General features: G+C 40.5%; 1 protein-coding gene and 1 long non-coding RNA gene across 7 annotated transcripts in view; one reads left to right on the top strand and one right to left on the bottom strand.

Annotated features, from left to right (window-relative positions):
* LOC119007285 (protocadherin-1-like) overlaps positions 1-20,640 on the top strand; it is a 205,851-nt gene that overhangs the window by 68,983 nt on the left and 116,228 nt on the right. The gene's annotated exons all lie outside the window — the stretch shown is intronic.
* LOC119007286 lies at positions 1,684-4,329 on the bottom strand. Its single transcript, XR_005071085.1, has 3 exons — positions 3,907-4,329; positions 2,417-2,472; positions 1,684-2,286 (listed from the first exon to the last, which is right to left on the bottom strand). It is a non-coding gene; the product is annotated as an uncharacterized LOC119007286 (long non-coding RNA).

Raw genomic sequence — 20,640 nt, 5'->3', positions numbered from 1 at the left:
AATCTGGGGCAGTTGAACAGCCAGAGACAGCCAGCAAAGTCGTTCCAGGCTTGGAGGAGATGGAAAACAGTGATTCTCAGATTTTATGATCATCCTGATGATCTCAGTCTCATCTCAGATCTTCTCGAGCGTCTCCACCTCATTAACAACCCACATGATCATCTTAATCTCATTTGCAGCCCTCCAGATAATCTCCATCGTGTTAGTGACCCTTGCAAACGTTTCACTCTTGTTAGTGATCATCTCAATCTCGCAGGTCTCAATCATCTTAATCTCGTTGGCGACCCTCATGGCAGTTTGGTTAGTAATCCACCTAATCATCACGGTGTAGTGTGAAACCTCGTCGACCATCTCGTCTTGTTAGCGACCCGCCTGATCATGTTAATCTTGTTGGCAACCCTCCAAATCATCTCCATCTTATTAGCGACTCCCCAGATCACCTCAGACTCATTTTCAACCTCCTCAGTCACCTCAAAAATTCATTAACCTCAATCCAGTATGCCTTTGATAACTAACCCAACACTACTGTGTTTGTCTCCCTTCCAGTCCGTCTTGTTGATGATGAAACGTTTGGTGACTAGGGGCCACAAAAGAAACTGCAGTTCTGATCTTCTTTCAGAGTTAATTTACAGATTTTAAAAACTCATTTTCATTTGTTTGTATGGTTTGTTCTGCTCTGTTGAGACACTGGATAATAGCTTGATAACTAGCTTCAGCCCCAGCTACCGTTAGCAGAGGGCGCTGCGTGGAGCATCTCAGACAGCTATGTACGGCAACAACGCTTGGGACAAACCTCATGCAGAACTGATTCTGCTGTATTAATATCAGATACTTTAAAATTGTTATTGCAAGTAATATCCTGACACAAGATCTTTACTTTTACTCAAGTATAACTTGAATGAAGATTGTTCAGATGGCCGTATGTGGTTGCCTTTAGAAAGTGTTTTTTGTTTTTTTTTTATGGTATGTTTATATCGCTGTTGTTGTGTAGTGTACATATATTTACACACATTTCTGACACACATTTCTTTACACACATTTTGACAGTATTGTTTTTTTTTTTTTATAATTTACATATTTCTGTACCAATAAAGCCCCCTTGAACGTTACACAATTGAAAAACAAATAATTGTAATTGAAATAATCATCAGAACATGTAATAATAATCATAGTCAATGAAACTTATTAGGTGTTATGGTCTTTGTCCTTTCCTTCAGTGTTTTATGTCATTTTTGCATCTTAAAGGCACCAACAGAATGAGCTAAACTCCAGCATGTCAGGCAGAGGATGGGACAGAATGGGGAAAAAATGTGTAAACCTGTTCTAGTAGTAACCCAAAATAAAATAATGAGCCCAAAAATAAATAAATAAATAAATCTCCTTCAGCACATTTCTGCCTTTACTGCAGTTTTGTGTGGTTTGTCCAAGATGGCTCACACAATTGCGCATGCACCAATCCAGCGCCAGCTTGGTGGTTAACCAATCAACACACACCTCTTTAGAGAACTTCACTGGATGAGAAAAGGTGTCAGTTACTGCAACAGAGAAATGATTATGTAAGGCACTGTTACTCCAGGAGAAGCAGACACATTTCTGTAAAGACACTTTCATTTAATAATCTCATACAGGAAGAATTATTGCAGCTAACTTTGTGGAATATAAAAGATGGTTATTTCCCCCACACGGGCTGAACAGTCAGTTCTGTTTCGTGTTGCATTTCAATAAGGCAGACAGTCATCTCGTTTTTTTATTAACTGACTGCATTTTTAATCGAGATGCCAAGAGTTACAGTCTTACTGACTTTTCAGCTGAATCTGAAACTCAAATAATTCACGACTCAACCGAACATCTTCAGTGATTTTGCTTGGAATAGACAGAAACTAGTTAGAGACATACTTTCTCGTTCACACTTTCTTTTGGCAAGTTTTGTGGAATTTGCTCAACAATTCTGCAACATTTGGACAGAAACTTAGTGGTGATCTATTTCTGCTGGCAGCCACTCTCTTTCTCTCTGTCTCTCTCTTGGTCTCCCTCTCTCTCTGTCTTTGGTGTTTAAGGTTTGAGGTAAGAGGAGCTGAGGAGGAAGTATCTCCTCCTCTACCTCCTGTAAGACGAGATGTAACACTCCCTCCTCGTCCTCCTCCTCCTCGCCGTGCTCCGTTAGCGTCAGACCGGTGGTTGTTCGTTAACCAACCCTGACTGGCCGCCGTTTAATCTGAGTGGAGAGGAGGAAAGACGAGGAGAGAGAGAGAGGAAGGCGATCACTCACTTGTCCTCGATCGTCCTCTGAGAGATGGGGGGGAGACAGAGGGGAGGTTTCAGCTAACAGGGATTGGTTTCCAGCAACTCACCCGCTCACTCACCCACACACACACACACACACACACACAGTCATCACACACTGCGCTGTTCCCACCTTGTGTCAATATGAGTCTGTTTGCACACGGCGACCTCTGACCTGGACAGTTTCACCTGCCGGGAAACAAACATATGGTCAGACAGTAGAGAAGGGAGAGGGAGGGGGAGGAGGGGGAAGGGAAAGAGGGTGAGGCGGAGACCAAGAGTGAGGAGGTAGAGGTGGAGGAGGATATGATTTATGAGATAAGAGGAGGTGAAGTGGAGGAGAGCGCAGAGAAAACAGAGCAATATTAAAACAGCTGCACCTCATTTACACATCTGGACACTGTTTCAGCACGTGTATATGTGTGTGTGCGTGTGTGTATAGAGTGTGTGTGTGTGTGTATATATATATATATATATATATATATATAGTGTGTGCATGTGTGAGTGCGTGTGTGTGTGTTAAAGATGTAATTCCCAGCGTGTGCAGAGAGAGATGTTTGAATGTTAAAGCGACGAGGATGAAGGTGTCATTCACAGCTCAGTGACAGAGAGAGACGTCAGTTTGTGTGTGTGTGTGTGTGTGTTGTGTGTGTGTGCGTGTGTGTGTGTCCTGTTTGAAATTCTGCTCGTCTGTTATCTGACTCCATCCAAGAAATCCAGAGAAAGAAGGAGACACAGGAACAGAGACAGACAGACACATTCAGTGAATTTATATTCCCTCAGTTATCATGTGACAGAATTTAACTGAGTACATTGAGTACTGTACTCAAGTACAAATTAGAGGTACTTATTTACTCTTACTTCTTTTACCTTACCACACTCAAGAGTACTTTTCAGCACCAACCGTATAAACCATCTGCTGTTGGCAGTTCCTGACACTGACTGCAACTATTAGTGGATTCACTGATTAGTCGATTGAAAGAAAACAACCTGTTAATCATTTCTCGTTGTCTGCCTCCAGCCTCTTAAATGTCAGGATCCATTGCACTTTTATTTATGACAATAAATGAATAGTCTGCAGTTTTCCTAAGATAACTAGCTAAATAAATCCGTGAAAACAATCTTTGTTGTCTTTAGACAATGTTGTAATTAACTCCTGATCTAGAGATGACGACATTAAAAGAATAACTGAATCTGTGAGCATTAAGGCTTCTGCAGTTTGAAGAAGCCCCTCGGGGCTTTTACTGCAAACTTTTGACATTTTATCACTGCAATTACCTGTTTTATCATTCAGATAAACAGTAGATCAATCAATAATTACAGTAAATGTCAGTTGCAGCCCTAGTTGTTACGAATGTCAGTGTGATTTTGAATAGAATCTAGAAGTTTTCTTTGTGATGGTCATTATTCTTTGTCCTCGTCTCTGATTGTTCACAGTATCTGCTGTGTGAAGGTCACAGTTCTCACAATCAATTATACAGATGATCCTGACTATGACTAGTTTATTAGCTCTATAACAGATTCAGTGGAAACGCAGCACTGAGGGAACAAATGTTAAAATGGCTGCCGTGTCAGAAGGTAAATAAATAACATTTAAGGCGCGCACATCACAGAGAACATTACCCTGATCAAAGTCATAAAACCTGCATCAGATGGGACTTTTAATGTGTTTCACCAGGTGGGTGGGGCTCGCCACTCCGCAGAGACTTTCCTTTATTTATCACTCTCCTCATCACTCCATCCGTCTCTCTTCCTCCCTGTCTGTCCGTCTCCCCTGCAGCTGCCAGCTGGCAGCGGCGCTGTGGGCTCATCAATAAGACTGACTGATTGGAGATTGATGACGGGGACTAACAGAGAAGAACCTGTCTGTCTGACAGATGATCCTCCTATAGAGAGACACATAGACAGACAGAGACACAGTGAGCTCTTTAGTTGTGCTGCATGCAGGTAGAAACACTTTTAAATGAGTTCACGAAGTTGTCGCTAAGCTAGCTAGCATCTACTTTTAATAACTGTGCTAAGCTAAGCTAAAAAGTTTTTTTTTTCAACTAGTGCTCCTAACACAATATTTCATAAAAGAGTTTTGAAAATGTGTTGCTGAAAGTAATATGACAATCTGTGTGTTTGAAGGATAGATTTTTATTTTCTACATGTTTAACTTGTGAAATAAACTGTATGACTGGTTAACATCAGTCAGAGTGCATTAGTACAATTAGCATAAACATTTTACATTTTGGGAAATATACTACTCTCAAAAAGTTAGGGATATCTGGCTTTCGGGTGAAATTTATCGAAAATGTAAAAAGTCCATGCTACAGTGGCATTATATCATAACAGTAGCATTTAAGTAGAGGTGTAAAGGTTATAGTGGAATTTGGGTTCTTAGTGAAACAAAAACAAAAGCCGAATATCCCTGACTTTTTGTGAGTAGTGTAATGCAAATTTGCTTTCTAACCAGGAATTAGATGAGAAGACTGATAGCGCTCTGTTGTTTGTGTTGTAAATATGTTGTTGGAGCCAGTTTGCTTAGAGCAGCGTAAAGACTGGAAACGGGGGGAACAGCTAACTAGCTTGGCCATGTACAGTGGTGAAAAAAGTCTGCTAACAACACCACAGCTTGTACTACAACTTGGTTTTTGAAAACCAATTATGATGTTGGTGCAAGTTAGCTTAGCTTAGGTTTAAGACATGGAAAAACAGGAAGAAACAAATACAACAAAAACAAACATGGTACAGCACTGTTAGCATGACTGTGGCTTAAACCCTTGTTATTAGATCAACAAGTTAAAGTTGACAAGCTAGACAATGCTAATCATCTGTCAACATTAGCATATTACATCAGTCAGCATTAAACATTCACTAGTCCTTAACCAAGGCTACATGCTAGCATAGTGTGCAAGCATATTAGTAACTGCACACATTTTAAAATCAACCATGTTTATCCTCAACGTTAGCATTTAGCATTTATTAAGTAGTAAGGTATTAGCTTGTTGTGTCTGGCATGTAGACCGTTTGTATTCAGCGTGTGTGACAAACTCCCTGAGAGGTCGTCGTGGACTAAACGTACAAACAGACATGAAGCAGTTATCCGTCATCTGGTCTGACTTTGGATAAGACACATAAACAAGATGTCTGAATGTCAGACTTTATATTTAAACATTAAAGGGACGCATCAGAAGAGAGCTGGCACTGGAAGTTTCCTCCGAGCCAAATGTCCCATCACACTGAAGATTCCTCAACGCAAGAAAATCCATCAACTGCCGTTAGTGTGACCTGAGCTGACTGCTGATAGTGTGTGTGTGTGTGTGTGTGTGTGTGGCAGTACGGCTAACAAAAGGCGCAGCCATTAGGGAGAGAGAAGTTAACGAGCTCCATAAAGATGGAGGGAGGAAGTTATTGACTGCCATTTGTCTCTGTTGAAATGTGTGGCAGTGTGTGTGTCACTCTCGATGTGTGTGTGTGTGTGTGTGTGTGTGTGTGTGTGTGTGTGTGTGTGCATGCGTCTCTAATTGTGTGTTTTGAGTGTGGTCTTTTGTTTGAGGGTAAACAAAGCCAGAGGTCGTACTCGTCAACACGCTGCACTACAAGGTGACAACCGAGTCCAGCTGTTTGTGTGTGTGTGTCTGTGTCTGTGTGTATGTGCATGTGTGTGTGTTTGTACAGCTGGTTTGATTGACAGGTTGAGTAGTTTCATGGTAACTGTGGGGATGTGATGTCACTGGCTAAAAAGCTCCAGGTCAGACTGAAAGCCTGATGTCACAGTCACATGGTACAAATACAAATAAACTGAGGTGCGTTTAAGTGCTGTTAGACTGTAGGAAATGTGATAGTGAAAAATCCTATACTAAACAGTAATGGTATGACTTTATTTCACAGGTCTTGAATTTTCTGGAAAAAAAATAATGTAATTTGGTGCTAATTACAACTTAAGTGGAGACACAGCCCTGATTTATTTGTGTTTATAAGCTGTTTATTTCCTTAAAAGAACAGCTCCACTCAACCAGAGTCTATTATTCTCCACATGTTGAATTGTGTTTTTGCCTGGAAACCATTTTCACATTATCACATGTTAAGCTGACCCGCTGTACCCTGACTAAAAGCCTTTCTAAGTTCTGTGAGCAGTTCAATCAATTAATTGGAAGTTTGCCAGCTGAACGCTGCCTCCACTTTTCCTATAATTAGTGTCAAAGTACAGAATCCTTCTGAGGAAACTTCCCATGAATTCAATTTGTTTCTCAGAAAGCGCAAGAAAACCAGTGTTCCCGAGTGTTTATTTAAGACGTTCTAAAACAAAAAAAAACTTTAACAACTTGCTTTACAAGTTGATCCTTAAATAAGAAATGAAAATTAGAGATAAAAAATAACATCCTGACCATGTTGACTGATATTCTCTGTAACACCTTAGCTGCTGACAATGTCAGATATCTGTTGGAAACATTGATATGTCACAGCCAGACTTCATGATCTGCACCTACATTATTGTCGAATGATGTGTGGACCAGACTGATGCAGCCACATTTAACAGGTTGCTGTAAATCAACTTAAATCATCGTATTGTACCTCAAAATCATTTCCAGAACAAATATTGTACACTTCTGCAAACCATTAATATCAGGGCTTGTTATTTCATCATATTGCACAAGTGTTGTCCTTCACTGTTTTTAAAGGCTGCGTCACCCAACTGTCCCGTCCACATCACTGATGATTATTCCTCAAAAATCTCATGTGTTCATGTTTTATTACCTCAATATCAAGGTATTTGGTAAAACAAGTTCATGTCCAGGCAACAACTTCTTTTGATATTTTAAAATTTTAAAACAGTTATATAGAACTATACCTATAAATACTGTGATACTTTTGAACGGAAATGTTCCTAGTTTAAATGTCTTTACACTGTAACTGTATGTTTCTTCATGTACAATTTACAACAATGTTGTGTTTATTGTATGTTTGCAGAAAATTAAAATGCTGACATTTTATTCCATCGACTGGGCGGATTGTGCCACAGTGGGACAGTAATGTCAGTCACCACTTGACACTTTGAGGCAGAACTAAGAAATATAACCCAAATACAGCTCAATTTTTATAGTACTCATTTTACTCCTTTCTCTTACTTTTTATTGTTATAAAACCAAGCAGAGAAACTCATTGTATGTGAAAGTCTGATTCTGGTGCTGGTTCCTTCACATTGACTGACTCGTTGTTGGATATAAAAAAAAGTCAGCTGGTGCTTTCAGTCACTGTTTCTTCAAGCAGCAGGAGTTTGAAGCTATGAAAGAAGCCCCCCACCACAGACACACACACACACACACACACACACACACACACACACACACACACACACACACACACACACACACACACACACAGACACATACACACACACACACACACACTTCAAGGGATTCCCCAGCAGCAGGATAGGCAGCGTTTGTTTTTTCCTCCTCTGGCTCTCTGTTGTGGCTCATCCATTGTTGTCTTGTTCCTTCCTGTGTGTGTATATACATGTGTCCATATATACTGTAAGTGTTTGTGTGTGTGTGTGCGTGTGTGAGAGAGGGGGTTATAGTCCCTGGGGGATGCCTTTAACAGACGGACCCCAGCCCACACACTTCCTGCAACTAGCCTCGACTTGCATCACTGCACAGGAAACGCTGACACCACTTCCTGTGTATTTTGTAAAATGCCTTGAAGGTGAGCTGAAATATTTAATTAAGGACGAGACTCTCTCCAGGAAGTAGACACGTCCTGCTGCCGAAGAAACAAACAGAATCTGAAATATTTCTAGACATTATGGTGGACTCTGGGAAGTTGGGATGAACATTTGACTCTATTCTTTAAAGTTTTCTAAAAAAGTTCATAAAAACAAAAAGGATCCATAATAGTTTTACTGCACTGACAAGTTATGGCTTTGCAGTCCTTCACTCAAAGCGTTGAGGCAACATGAACTCACCGAGAACAAGAGAAATAGTTGGAGCCAGTTTTGTTTGTCGTGTGTTCTGTGGACGTGAGTTTATTTCAAAAATACTCCATAAAATAACAGCACAATGAACAAAAAAACAGCGTAGCCCCTGGAGAAATCAAAATACCGCAGTGTTTAGATGGATTTCCTGCCTTCAAGCCATTGGTTCATTCATTTGTACAGAAAAGCTTAATCAATCAATCAAACCAAGCTCATATAGTACATTTTAAACAAGTCTAAAGGCTTTACGAGTGAAAAAAAACATGTGAAAACATGAAGAAAACAACAATGTGTTTAGAGACTGATACACACCGATGCAGTAAAATGAATAGTAGATTTAAAAAAAAAAAAAAAAAAAGATGAAAACACTGCAGCTTCAGTTTACATTTTCAGTGAAAGGCTGGTTGGATTCTGCTTTTTTTCTGACAGCCACTTACTGTAAATCTTGAAAAACATCCAAAAACATATAGATTCATCAGTTTCAACAGCTGCTCGCTGTAGTTTCTGTCAAACAAACAGGAGGAGATGGTGCATTTGTCAGGGACTATTAATCCACATTTGGTGCTCTAGTGGGTATTTACGGCAACAGGACGGGTGTGTGGGACTGAGGCTAGATAAACTACAGTGTGTGTTCACGGTAATAAATCAACCCATATGTGGAGACTGTATACAACAGATGATGATGGACAGTAAACCAAAATGCAGCTGAAATAGCATAAAATATGTCTTCATTGGAGAAATTATAATCGTTGACATGTTACTGTACATGTGTGCAGACTAAATATGTCTGCATACAGCAAAGGCATCGTGTTGAAACCATGTTTTTAATGTTTATTTGATTCTGATGGTGTTGAAAGCTGCCGCAGAGCGTCGAGCATCACTGACAGGAAACAAAGGTTTTCAAATTAAAACAAACTGCTGACCTTTGTGAGTGTGAGACAGAGAGGTGCGGCTTCTCTGAATCTACTTTGAATCTCTGCAGCTGAACCCCCTCACACACACACACCCACACACACTTTGATGCAGACACACACACACACACGCGCACACACACACACACACACACACACACACACACACACACACACACACACACACACACACACACACACACACACACACTTAGACTATACATTTGTATATCTGACTGTCAGATCAGCTGCTGCAGGTTTTCGGAGGGTTTAATGACTTTTCCCATGTGGACAGACACAGTTTGGCTTTCAGCTGCCTCTCACTTTTTTACTGCTACATCCTCTGAGTGTGTATGAGCGCATCCGTCTGTGTGGGTGTGTGTGTGTGTGTGTGTGTGTGTGTCAGTGCTGCTTCGGTAAAATGTGTGTGTTCGTGCGTGTGTGTATATTGTGCTTGCAGGTGATTTATCTAAGTCAGTGCTCGCTCGGCCGACCACCGCAGTTGAATCCTAATTCTCTCCTTCGAGCTCGCTCTCTCGCTCTCTCTCCTGTCAAAGAGCTGCTGTTCATTCAGAGTAAGGAGGATGGGGCGCTCGACGGAAGGCCAACCCTCCTTATCTCCTTCCCTTCCATGCATACTTCTGCCCTTCAATCCCTCCTTTTCCCCTCAGGTAGCTTTCTGTCTCTGAGAGGTTTTGTGTGTTTGCAGAATTGTACGGACACAGACGCAGATTTAGCAAAACTCTACTGCTGGATTTAATGCTTTATGACACACACATACACACATGCACACACACACACACACACACAGAAAGCGCACTCACATACATTGAGAGCATGCAGTCACTCACACACACACTCCACAGACAATGGAGCAGAGTGTATTTTCCTGCTCACCATCTTTCATCCTGCTTTTGTTACCATTTGACAAACAACACTCTGAACCACACACACACACTTTCTCTCCCTCTCTCTCACTCACTCACACACACTTTCTTCCTCTGCATCTGTCTTGTATTATTTATCCGAGTCATGTCATCATTCATAAGTGATAAACTCCCTGTGGAGTCAAACAGGAAGTTGTTGGGAATGGCAAGACGAGGAATGTGGCGTCGCCTCTTTCTGCAGTCGTGTCATTTTTTCCATTAACGGCTTTACAGCCACAACTTCCCATTGGATCCCTCCCAACTCCCATCAACCCCCAAGACCATCACCACCACCATCCAGGGGAAAGCCCCAGCTGACATCAGAGAGCAGAGGCCCTCTGACCCTGCAAGGCTGTACCAAGCATTTTCTGATCAATAATTAAAGTTTCTCCCAGCTCGTCAGATGGTTTCTGCTTGGACTGGAGAAAGACTCAAATCAGGTTCACTTTGTCATTTTTTCAGAATCCCTCAAACGTGCCAAAGAAAACAAAAGAAAACGAGCTGTCAGTCGGCCGTCCGTTATCTTAAACATCCTCTGGACAGTGGATGTGGTGAGAATCTGTGGTTTTTACTGTCAGTGCGTCAGAGAACAAGCTCTGTGAATGATTTCTCTTTTTGAAAGACATCTCAAAGATTATGCTGCTCAGACGGAGAAAACAAGTTAGTTTGACCCCAACAACTAAAAGCTCAATAAAAATACCAAGAATCTACAGAGTGGCACTCGAATGGGATAATTGCATTGTATGTTTTTTATGGTAAACTAGCGCAGTGCCCATAGGAAATATGTATTCCTATAGAAAAGTGGGAGGTTAAGTAGCTTTTTCATGGATGACCAGATGAGGCTGTGTTTGAAGGTGGGACGTTTACATTTTTTTTTTTTACTGTAAAAACCACAAATATGTTTAACAAACCATTTTTTATTACTCATAAAGCAAATACAAAATGTTGTTTCCTAAATATGTGCACACATTTTAAAAATTTACAAAGTTATATGTAACTATTTACATGTAAATGCAGGGAATGCTCAGGACTGCCTGAGCTCCTTCCAGCTGAATGAAGAGCTGCACTGCCTGCCAGCTAGCCACACACGAACATCCACAGATTCTGATTCCACTTTGTTGTCCATGCGTCTCTGGATCTCCTCAGACTGGAACAGACTCAGTCCGGACTCGTTTAGTCTCATTAATCCACAACAGGCAGTTTAGATGCACAGAACGGGACCGAACCGCCGGCAAAATCCCGGTCCAGCTCGCACTGCTGCAGGTATAAATTCGCTTGTTTCTTAAGGTATGTGTAGGTTTGAGCTCTGCAGTGATTGGCTCTGGCAGACAATGCTTGCGGAATTTGTAAAGCATTTATGAAATAATTTATTACTGGTATCATTGCAGTCCAAAGAAATCCGACGTGGCACACCCTTGAACCAAGCAGCAGCCATGTTGAAACTCTCAGGTCAGTCTGATCCTGATCTGCAGAGACATTTGAGGAACACAGACAGACAGACAGAGATTCCTTGCTTGTATAGAGAGATGACAACATAAAATGGAGAGGAGTATTAAAGATTAGTACATATGTTGTATTAGTGTTGATGATATTTCAAATTATAGCAGATACTTGAGTATTGTATTTTATATGAAAGTGTGGCACGGCGTGTTATATGAGGTAAATTAACCTCATATTGTGGACTGTTATGGCATGGTGTATTTTGTCATGATATATTATTATGTACAATACACAGATGGTATATCATGGTATATTATGGTATACCATGGTATAGTATGGTATATTGCAATTTTCTATGGTATATCATGGTATATTATAGTGTTGTATGAGGGGTGACGTACATTTTGATGAATTAAGACACTGTATGTTATGGTATGGATGTCTGGTATATGGTGATTGTTTGGCATACTGTAGTTTGGTTTTCTATGGTATATTCAGTATTTAATGGTTTATTATCATATATCACAACATTGTGTGCTGTATGGTACAATACTGTGGGATGGTATTGGAGGCTATGGTTGAGTATAATATGTTGGAGGCACATTTTAATGTACATGGCATCAAACTTAATTTATCAGTCCAACCAGAAAACAAAAATATGAAGTAATGAAGTAGATTTGATCTGATTCACGCACCAGTAAACATCAGCGAGGGTCTGACTACATGTTTATGTGTTTACATGTTGGTTCCCAGCATGGCTCCATCATTCTGCCTCTCGCTCTGTCATTACGGCGTCACTGGAACGCCGCCGCCGCTCGGTTAACCACATCGCTCCCATGACTCCGCCCACTCCACCCCCTACCCTCAAAACCTCTGCTCCCAGTCCCACAGACCAGTCCTGCCAAAAACCAATCAACACATTCCTCAGCATGTTTGTTTTTCTATTGCCTACGGAGACAAGGAAAAAAAGGAGGAGGAGGAGGAGAAGGAGGAGGAAAAGATTGATAAAGGTGGGATGAGGAGAAAACTAAGAGGTCTGGAGGTGGTTGTGGTGGAGGAGGAGGAGGAGGAGGAGGAGGAGGCTAATGCAGCCTGATGTATTAATCACAGTCAGAGGTAATTGAGAGGCCGAGCGAGGACCGAGTGAGTGAGCTGTCCTCCATCACTGTCTCATTCTCTCTCTCTCTGTAAACACAGCTACTGTACCGACTGAATATTAATGCACTGATACACTCCCTGTGTGTGTGTGTGTGTGTGTGTGTGTGTGTGTGTTTGTGTGTGTTTGAGCGTGTGAGTGAGTGTGTGTTTGTGTTTAAAGTGACTTATGGTGCAAGTGTCCTTACAAGAGTCTGTGTTGTTGTTCTTGTTGTTGGCATCGGTGTTGGCTTGTGGCAGTGTGTGTTTTGTGTGTGTGTGAGTGTGTCTGTGTGTGTGTTTGTGTGAGTGTGTGTTTCCTCTTTGGCTGACACTATCACTTAGTTCATCCTCATGATTGTTAAAGGAGCAGTTCAGCATTTGGAAAAAATCTTGTCAGTTTCCCAATGAGAAGACAGATTTCGATTTGTGTTCAGTGTGTCTTTAGATTAGCTTAGCGCAAAGACTGGAAGCAGAGGGAAACTTGTAGCTCACATTTATCCAATAGTTGAAAACTAAGTGTGGATCTGCCACAATTCATTGATAGGTTGTCAACTTTATTTTATTTACCAACCATTTTTGATAAACAATTGATTGTTTTGAGTAATTGTTTTGGAATAAATATGAAAGAATTCTCTGATTCCAGAATGTGAATATTTTCTGGTAGTGAAGAAAAATATATCAACATGCATTTACTGTCACTTGACAAGTGGATTAATTGTCAAATTGTTTAAAAACAATTTAATTTGATTGTGCTAAACTAGCATTTTCCCCCTGCTTCCAGTGTTTGTGCTAAGCTAGGCTAAACATGGATTTATCTCATTAGTGGGCACCCAAATGAAAGCAACACCCATCTTTTGTCTGGATAAAATATTTCCTAAAATGGCACAAACACTTCTCTCTACTCTCTACTCTCCACACACACACACACACACACACACACACACACACACACACACACACGGACAGAAGATAATTGGATAATAAGTTAGAGGACGTTGTGTCTCTGAATCGGTCTAATTTATTTCCCTGTTTGTCATAAAGAGCTTCTCCACTCGCACTGACACGCCTCATTATTCACTCACACTGTAATCACTAAATACTCTGCTACATAAAACAATATAATAATACACAGCAGCCAATATCTATAACATCATGAACACTTCTAATATGGACTAAATCTCTCTCTGGTTTCTCTCAGCGAGGCGACAGTCTGAGGCTTTGCTGGGTCTCTAAGGCAGCTGCGTCTGCTCAGTGTGGTATCATCCTGTGCTGACCTCTTTACCTTTTCTAGCAAACACAGACTCACCTTCATTCCATCAGTCTGTGTTTCTGCCTACATCACTGAGATTGCAGTCTTTTCTCAGAGTGTTACTAAACACTCTTAGAGGGTAGTTTCTGGTGTTTGGATCCATCATTTTGAACTTTTGTCTATCACTTCTCACTTCTTTAAACAAAGAGTTGTAGATCAACTGTTTGTGTCTGATAATAACAGATGTCCTTCCAAATGTAGCAAAAGGTTGAGTGAGAACCATGATTTAAGTTCCAGTAAGAAGCTGGAGTTAAGTGCAAATATATGGCTGTTTTTATCCACTACTGTTCTATGAATATTACTGTTGAGATAAACAGTCCCATCAAACCGTGGCTGAAAAGGAAGACACAGCTGAAGGTCAAATGGTGGGAACGAATTTAGAAAACAGTTTGAATAAAGTTTCTGACAGTCATCGTTCCAGTGAGATCTAAAGTTGTCCATATTTGGTGGAGAGTGCTTGAGTGACAGAAGTTCCTGCCTATCACACTCATCGCTTTTACCCCAATTATGATTTTCTGGGTCGAGTCCCTGACAAAGATAACAGAATATTCTGAATTACATTCCTTCCTCTTTAATTATAACTCTCTCCACAAGTGTTTGCCGCGAGCCAACAAGCAATAAGTCAGCTCAGAACATTTTCTACAACTCACAGCAGAATAAAACCTGCAGAAAAAAAGAGAAAACAGACACTTTGATTTTTTGTCTTTGTCTCTGCCCTTAAAAAACATTGTTATTAAATTATCTGCTCTCTGACAAAACCCGGCTTCCTCTTTCCGAGCAGTAAATACGTTCCTGCCTCAGACCGCAGCAAATTAAGGAAAGAGGCGGAGCCGTTCGCTTCTGCCGCAGCTCCGACTTTAATTAAACCCACAGACACAAACCGAGAGTCAGCGCAGAGCGGAGATATGAGGTTTCCACCCCGACCTGCTGCTGCTGCTGCTGCTGCCTCCGCTTCTATTAACACATCACTATATTTTACATGAGTAACACTTTATTTTATCACTGCTCTAATATACTACTAATTTTGGAATAATTTCCTGGTGTGTAACCATTAACTCTGAGGAGCTTTCCTGAAAAAGGAAGCAGTGTCATTTTTAACTCTGAGGTAAAACCGAGACAGACTTCTGTCAGTGACTGCTCATTAAATTTGAGGTTTAAAGAAATGATCTAGCAGAGGAGAAAGTGAAATAGAAGACCTGCAAAAACCTCATGCTAAATGTCATCATCTGACAGGCGTTCTCAACCCAAGCAGTTATTTATTTGTCACTCAAGTTTATGCTCCACAATTTAAGATCCAATAATGACACATTTACAACAAAACATTTGCAGTTGCAATCAGCTGGTAAGTATTTTGTTTTTAAGTTCTGTCTCTGCCCATCTCATATGAAAAAGAAAAAAAGAAAACCTTCAGTGACAGCTTAAATATCCATTCTGATGATGAAGTATAGTGCTAACACTGTAAATGTAAATGATGCAAACATAAGACTAAAACAGATTAAACATTTAACACCTGGAAATAATGGAGCTGCACTCTTCTTCTATTACCGGATAGCTGGTTATGTCAGCAGACTCCCTTAACCAATCGTCTGATTTTAAGAGTTGTTGAACTTGTTGAGTTCAAAACATGAAGTTGTTTCCAGTGTTTGCACGTCATTTATGAAATAAGACAACAAACAACAACACATTTTACAAATACAGTAAACAATATAGGAGGAAGTCCCCAGACTCCTTTATTGTTGGAGTTGTTGAGACTGGAGAAACTTTGTAAACTTTGTGAGAGAACACACTCTTGATTATTTAGGCCTCCTTGTAAATCTGGCAAACATTCTACATCAGTAGCAGCCTCGTCCTTTGCAGTAATATAACCCTTTTTAAACTAGAGAATTGGTTGCTTATTTTTGTATCAGTGCTTATCTGAACAACAGTAGTGGATGGAAACCAGCATTCAGCTGCATTTTGTTTGGCTGATTTTCTAAAGATTTCTTTGACATGTTAAGAAATCCAAAGTAGACAGAGCTGCAACTTACAATTTATATTTCTTGTGAATTGTCAGTCGTTGAATCGTGGCTTGACTGTGATTTACAATGTTCCTTTGTAGTAATGGCACCAAATTACAAAGAAATGTCCTTGAAATTAGCAGACAGATATTCTCAGTTTCCACAGATAATAACAAGGACTCACCCGACAGTGTGTTGGATCAGCCCGGCAGACACAAACAGAAAACACATTTCTACATCTCTTTGTCATGACAGCGGAGTCTCACTTCATTGTGAAACAGTTTAGCACAAACACATTCAAAATGCACAAATTAGCTTTATGTTCCTCAGCTTCAGTAACTTAATTACACTTCATTTTATTACACAATCACCAACCGATTAAATCTACGACCTCCTCTACTCCACATAAAAGTGCTTCTGTTGCCTTTCAGGCAGCAGAGTTGATTAAACAAAAGTAACTGGGTATATTTACTCGAGTACCTTTCCTTCCATTTTATGCAACTTTAGACTTCTACTTGACTACATCTCTCATCTACAGATTAGGAAAACCTTTGTACTCGATCCTTCCTCGTGCCCTGCATGCTGGAAGTTGACTCACACTAATAACACACTGAGAAACAGGAAGGAGCTTTGTGTGTGTGTGTGTGTGTGTGTGTGTGTGCGTGTGCGTGCGCATGTTTTTGTGTGTGTGTGACCTCATTTCACAGATGCTCAGTGTGCCAAAGGTGAGCTGACTGTGCAGGTTGGAGGTTGTTGTTGCGCTGACGTTCAGCGGTGTCCTCAGGTGAGAGCTCAGGTGGAGGAAGACTTGTTGGGGGGTCAGAGGACAGTCCAGGTCCCGGTCCATCTCTGCAGGTGTTCTCAGTGTGTACAGGTGGAGGAGGATCTGCACACTATTTTGTGCGATCAGTATACTCATTCCTGACCCTCATTTTAGTCATTTGTAGCTTAATTAACTAATTATTTCCCCCAAATGAATCGTCTGTGACCCTTTTCTTATCTCTAAATCCACATGTCGTTGTCTTCTTCACTTCACCTCGGCTTGATCGTCCCATGATTTGATTCAGATGCAGATTTGTGGATTTTTACTGTTTTAGGCTTTTGGCTGTTGAAGTTCTCTGGTGATATGCTGCCCCCTTTTTCTTTGGTACTTGAGTTTGACAGATTCTCACATATTTCTCCTTTAAAGGGACAGATCAACATTGTGGAAAATATGTTTATATGTTTTGTTTATTTGCATTTTGAGTGAGATGATCAGAGAGACACCAGTTTGGTGTGGATAGCGTAGCTTAGCATAGTGACAGGAAGCAGGGATAAACAGCTGGCCTGGTTTTGTTCAGAATGTAAAAACCCACTAAGACCACTAATCAATACCTTTTATCTCATTAGATATAGACATAACGGTTTAAAAACAACAACTTGTTTTATTATTATAAAAAAAAGATAATATTTTAAGAAAATCATCTCACAGTCCACAGATTTGTATGCAGTTGTAGTATATTCCCCCACTACTAAGGTTGGGAACTTAATAATAATTTACTAAAATATGTGTAAAGAATTGAATTATAAAACACATATTTGCTGTAATTTTTGCAACCAGAAGACAATTATATCATAGCTTCCACTTTAGCAACATTTCTGTAAAGTTACCGTACTGTTTTTGGTCAATGTTTACATTTTCATACATTATATTTAGCTAAAATACAGTTGATTTGAGCAGTTTTAATCTTTAACAATATGATAATCTTACAACATATTGAATCTCTTCACTTTGCCTCTGTCACTCTTCCTCCTCCATTTTGTTCAGATGTCCTTCAGCAACAAAATGTTGGAGCTGAAGTGCTTCTTTGTGTGTTAGTTTGTTTCCAGCCTGTTTTATTTTCATTTTCCTACTCGACAGTATGTTCTGTTGTTTGATTAATGTCAGGGATTTTCCTCTTTATCGACTTTATGAAGAAGAGTTTCTGTTAGTTCATTATGATTCTGGAGGAAAAGCTGCTGTCCTGCTGCCATCTTCCTCTCTGTCTCTCCTCCTGTCTGCTGCTGATTAGACTTGGCGTTAGCGTTAGCATTAGCCTGTCCACTCGTTCCCTATGGGCCTGTTGTCTCATCTTGGCTAGCGACAGCAGCCTTGGCAAGCTAGCAGCTAATCCAGACTGGATGCTAATGAACTCTGGCTGGTGTCCACCTCGTTCCTGTAGAGACGTCTGTTTCTATGAAGCCCAGCGGCTAACAGGCTAACATGCCACCGGTCCACTGGCCAACACAGACAGACACACAGACAGAAGGACAAACCACCTGGAGCAAAGCTAGCTGGACTTCTCCTAGCAGTTAGCTGCTAATAAGACTGGGATGTGACAAACAGGGTTAATCAAGAGCTGGATTTGAACCAAGAGCTGACTTTGGTTTAAAAACTAAAACTAACCTAAAAAAATATATTTACTACATAATGTCATCATGGTTAATCACAGAAATTCACAAATGTGAGTGAATGAAACTAAAACAGTTGCCGGAGGAGAATCTTACATCACACAGAAGAACAGCTATTACACTGCATAAATCTCTGGCATCTTGGCTTTTAAAACTAATTTAACATTTTTTAACCCTAGTTTCCCAATAGCTGGATCTCTTTCACACCACACCGAAGCATTTCTCTGTTTATTGGGAGATTTTTTTCATCATTTAATGTGTCATATCTTGCCAGCAATGGATTTTCCTTTTGGACAAAAAGCCTATAATGATCCAAATGGTGATTTGATACTTATTTATCGTGCCTTCTATCCTAATCTCCCCCCCAGTCAGTTCCAAACTCTTTGCTCACAAAGCTCATGTTTCAGCGTTTGTGAGATCCATTTCTTTTGCTGCATCAATCGTTTTCTTCCTTATATGCAGTCCCACGCTCAGTCTACTGCTGCTGGATTCAGAAGACAACTCTGCAGAATTTTATTCTGGATTAATGCTGAAAACTGAAAAAAAAAAGTCTCCCTTTCTTTAATGTAGTTGTTTTGTTTGAAAAAACTGAAAGTAAAGTAGATCAAAGAACAAAAGACATGAAATAACTCATAACTCTTCCCACAGTTCATGTAGGCAGTACTAGAATAATAATTGCTAAAAGGCCACAATTCTCACAAGTAATACACCAGAGAATTTGATCACATATAAGATAATACATCACACACAGACAGAGCGTTCTCACTTCCAACATGTCAGGTCAGTGGCCCTGCTAAGTTAAGAAGTAGTTACCTCTCTAGAGAAAGGTACGTAGAGCTCCGGAGGCCGAGGGAGGCAAGACTGATTTTGATTTACCTTAAACATAAATAAGTTAACGTAAATAAATAATGTACTTATGTTCAAAGTCAAACTGGACATTACAAATAGTTTTATTGTCCAAATTGACTGTGGAGCTGTTCAAATGAATAACTTACGCCAATGACCAACCTGCTGTGTCACCCAAAAAACCAGCAAATATCACACATTAGCTGTGAGAACAATAAACACTTAATTCATGTTGCACCTGAGCAGTCTTGTCTTTCTGTGAACCACAAACTCCAGTTTGAGTTCGTGTGAAATGAAGAAGTTTAAGCACGTCTGAGGTTTAACCAGCTGACTGCAGATCAGCGACACATGACTGAGGATGTTAGGAATATGTGACCGTCCTGACTCACTGCGTCCGTTCTACCTTTTAAATAACAACGTGACCGGAGGCTGATGCAGTCATTCTTCTGTTTGCCGCAGGTTCTCTTTCCTGTTTCTTTCTTCATTCAGACACTGTTTATTCCCACAGCAGAAGCCCCTCACTCCCAAACGCTAGACATGCTGCAGCGGTCCGTCAGTGTTTTACTTCCCTCTATTGTTTCCAGACAATGGACCAGACCTCCACTCCTCTTGGCTGTGACTATTTTTACTATTCACACACTCACACATGTATTCTAATACATGCACATGGGCCCCCCACCTCCACCCAGATGCTCACCTGCACACACACACACCCAAACATGCACACACACACACACACACACACACACACACACTGAGCTGAGCTGAAGACAGCCATCCTGAGAGTCACTGTGATTTATGACCTCCATGTATGAGAGAGGGGGGACGAGCCATGAATGGGGGGAAGATGGAAGTGAAGGAGAAACTGGAGCTTATAGGATGATGAGTGGCTGTATGTTCAGTGTGTGTGTGTGTGTGTGTGTGTGTGTGTGTGTGTGTGTGTGTGTTTGTACACACACTGAACATATTGTTTTATCTGGGCTAAACGGTTCGTCCTCAGTGCTGCTGTTATATTAAGACTTCAGAACATACAGAAAACATGTTACAGTTAATCCACTGATTCCCCACAATCCCAAATCTGTTAATGCTTCCAGTATGTTGTTTAATACACACACACACACACACACACACAAACACACACACACATACACACACGTATCACAGGACTATGAACAGATGTCACACTTCTGTGTGTGTGTGTGTGTGTGTGTATTTACAGTAAACACAGTGATGGTTACTGAGCTGGAAAAAAAGAGATTTCAGTCAAGGTCATTAACCAGCAGCAACCAAGAGCAGTGATGGAAAGCAACTAAGTATGTTTACTCAAGTACTGTACAGTTTTGAGGTACTCATACTTTACTTGGGTATTTACATTTTCTGCCACTTCACACTTCCACTC

This window comes from Acanthopagrus latus, chromosome 18 (assembly GCF_904848185.1).
Source record: "Acanthopagrus latus isolate v.2019 chromosome 18, fAcaLat1.1, whole genome shotgun sequence".
Classification (NCBI taxonomy): Eukaryota; Metazoa; Chordata; class Actinopteri; order Spariformes; family Sparidae; genus Acanthopagrus; species Acanthopagrus latus.
Note: the sequence above shows the minus strand (reverse complement) of the source record. Positions and strands in the feature narration are given on the sequence as shown.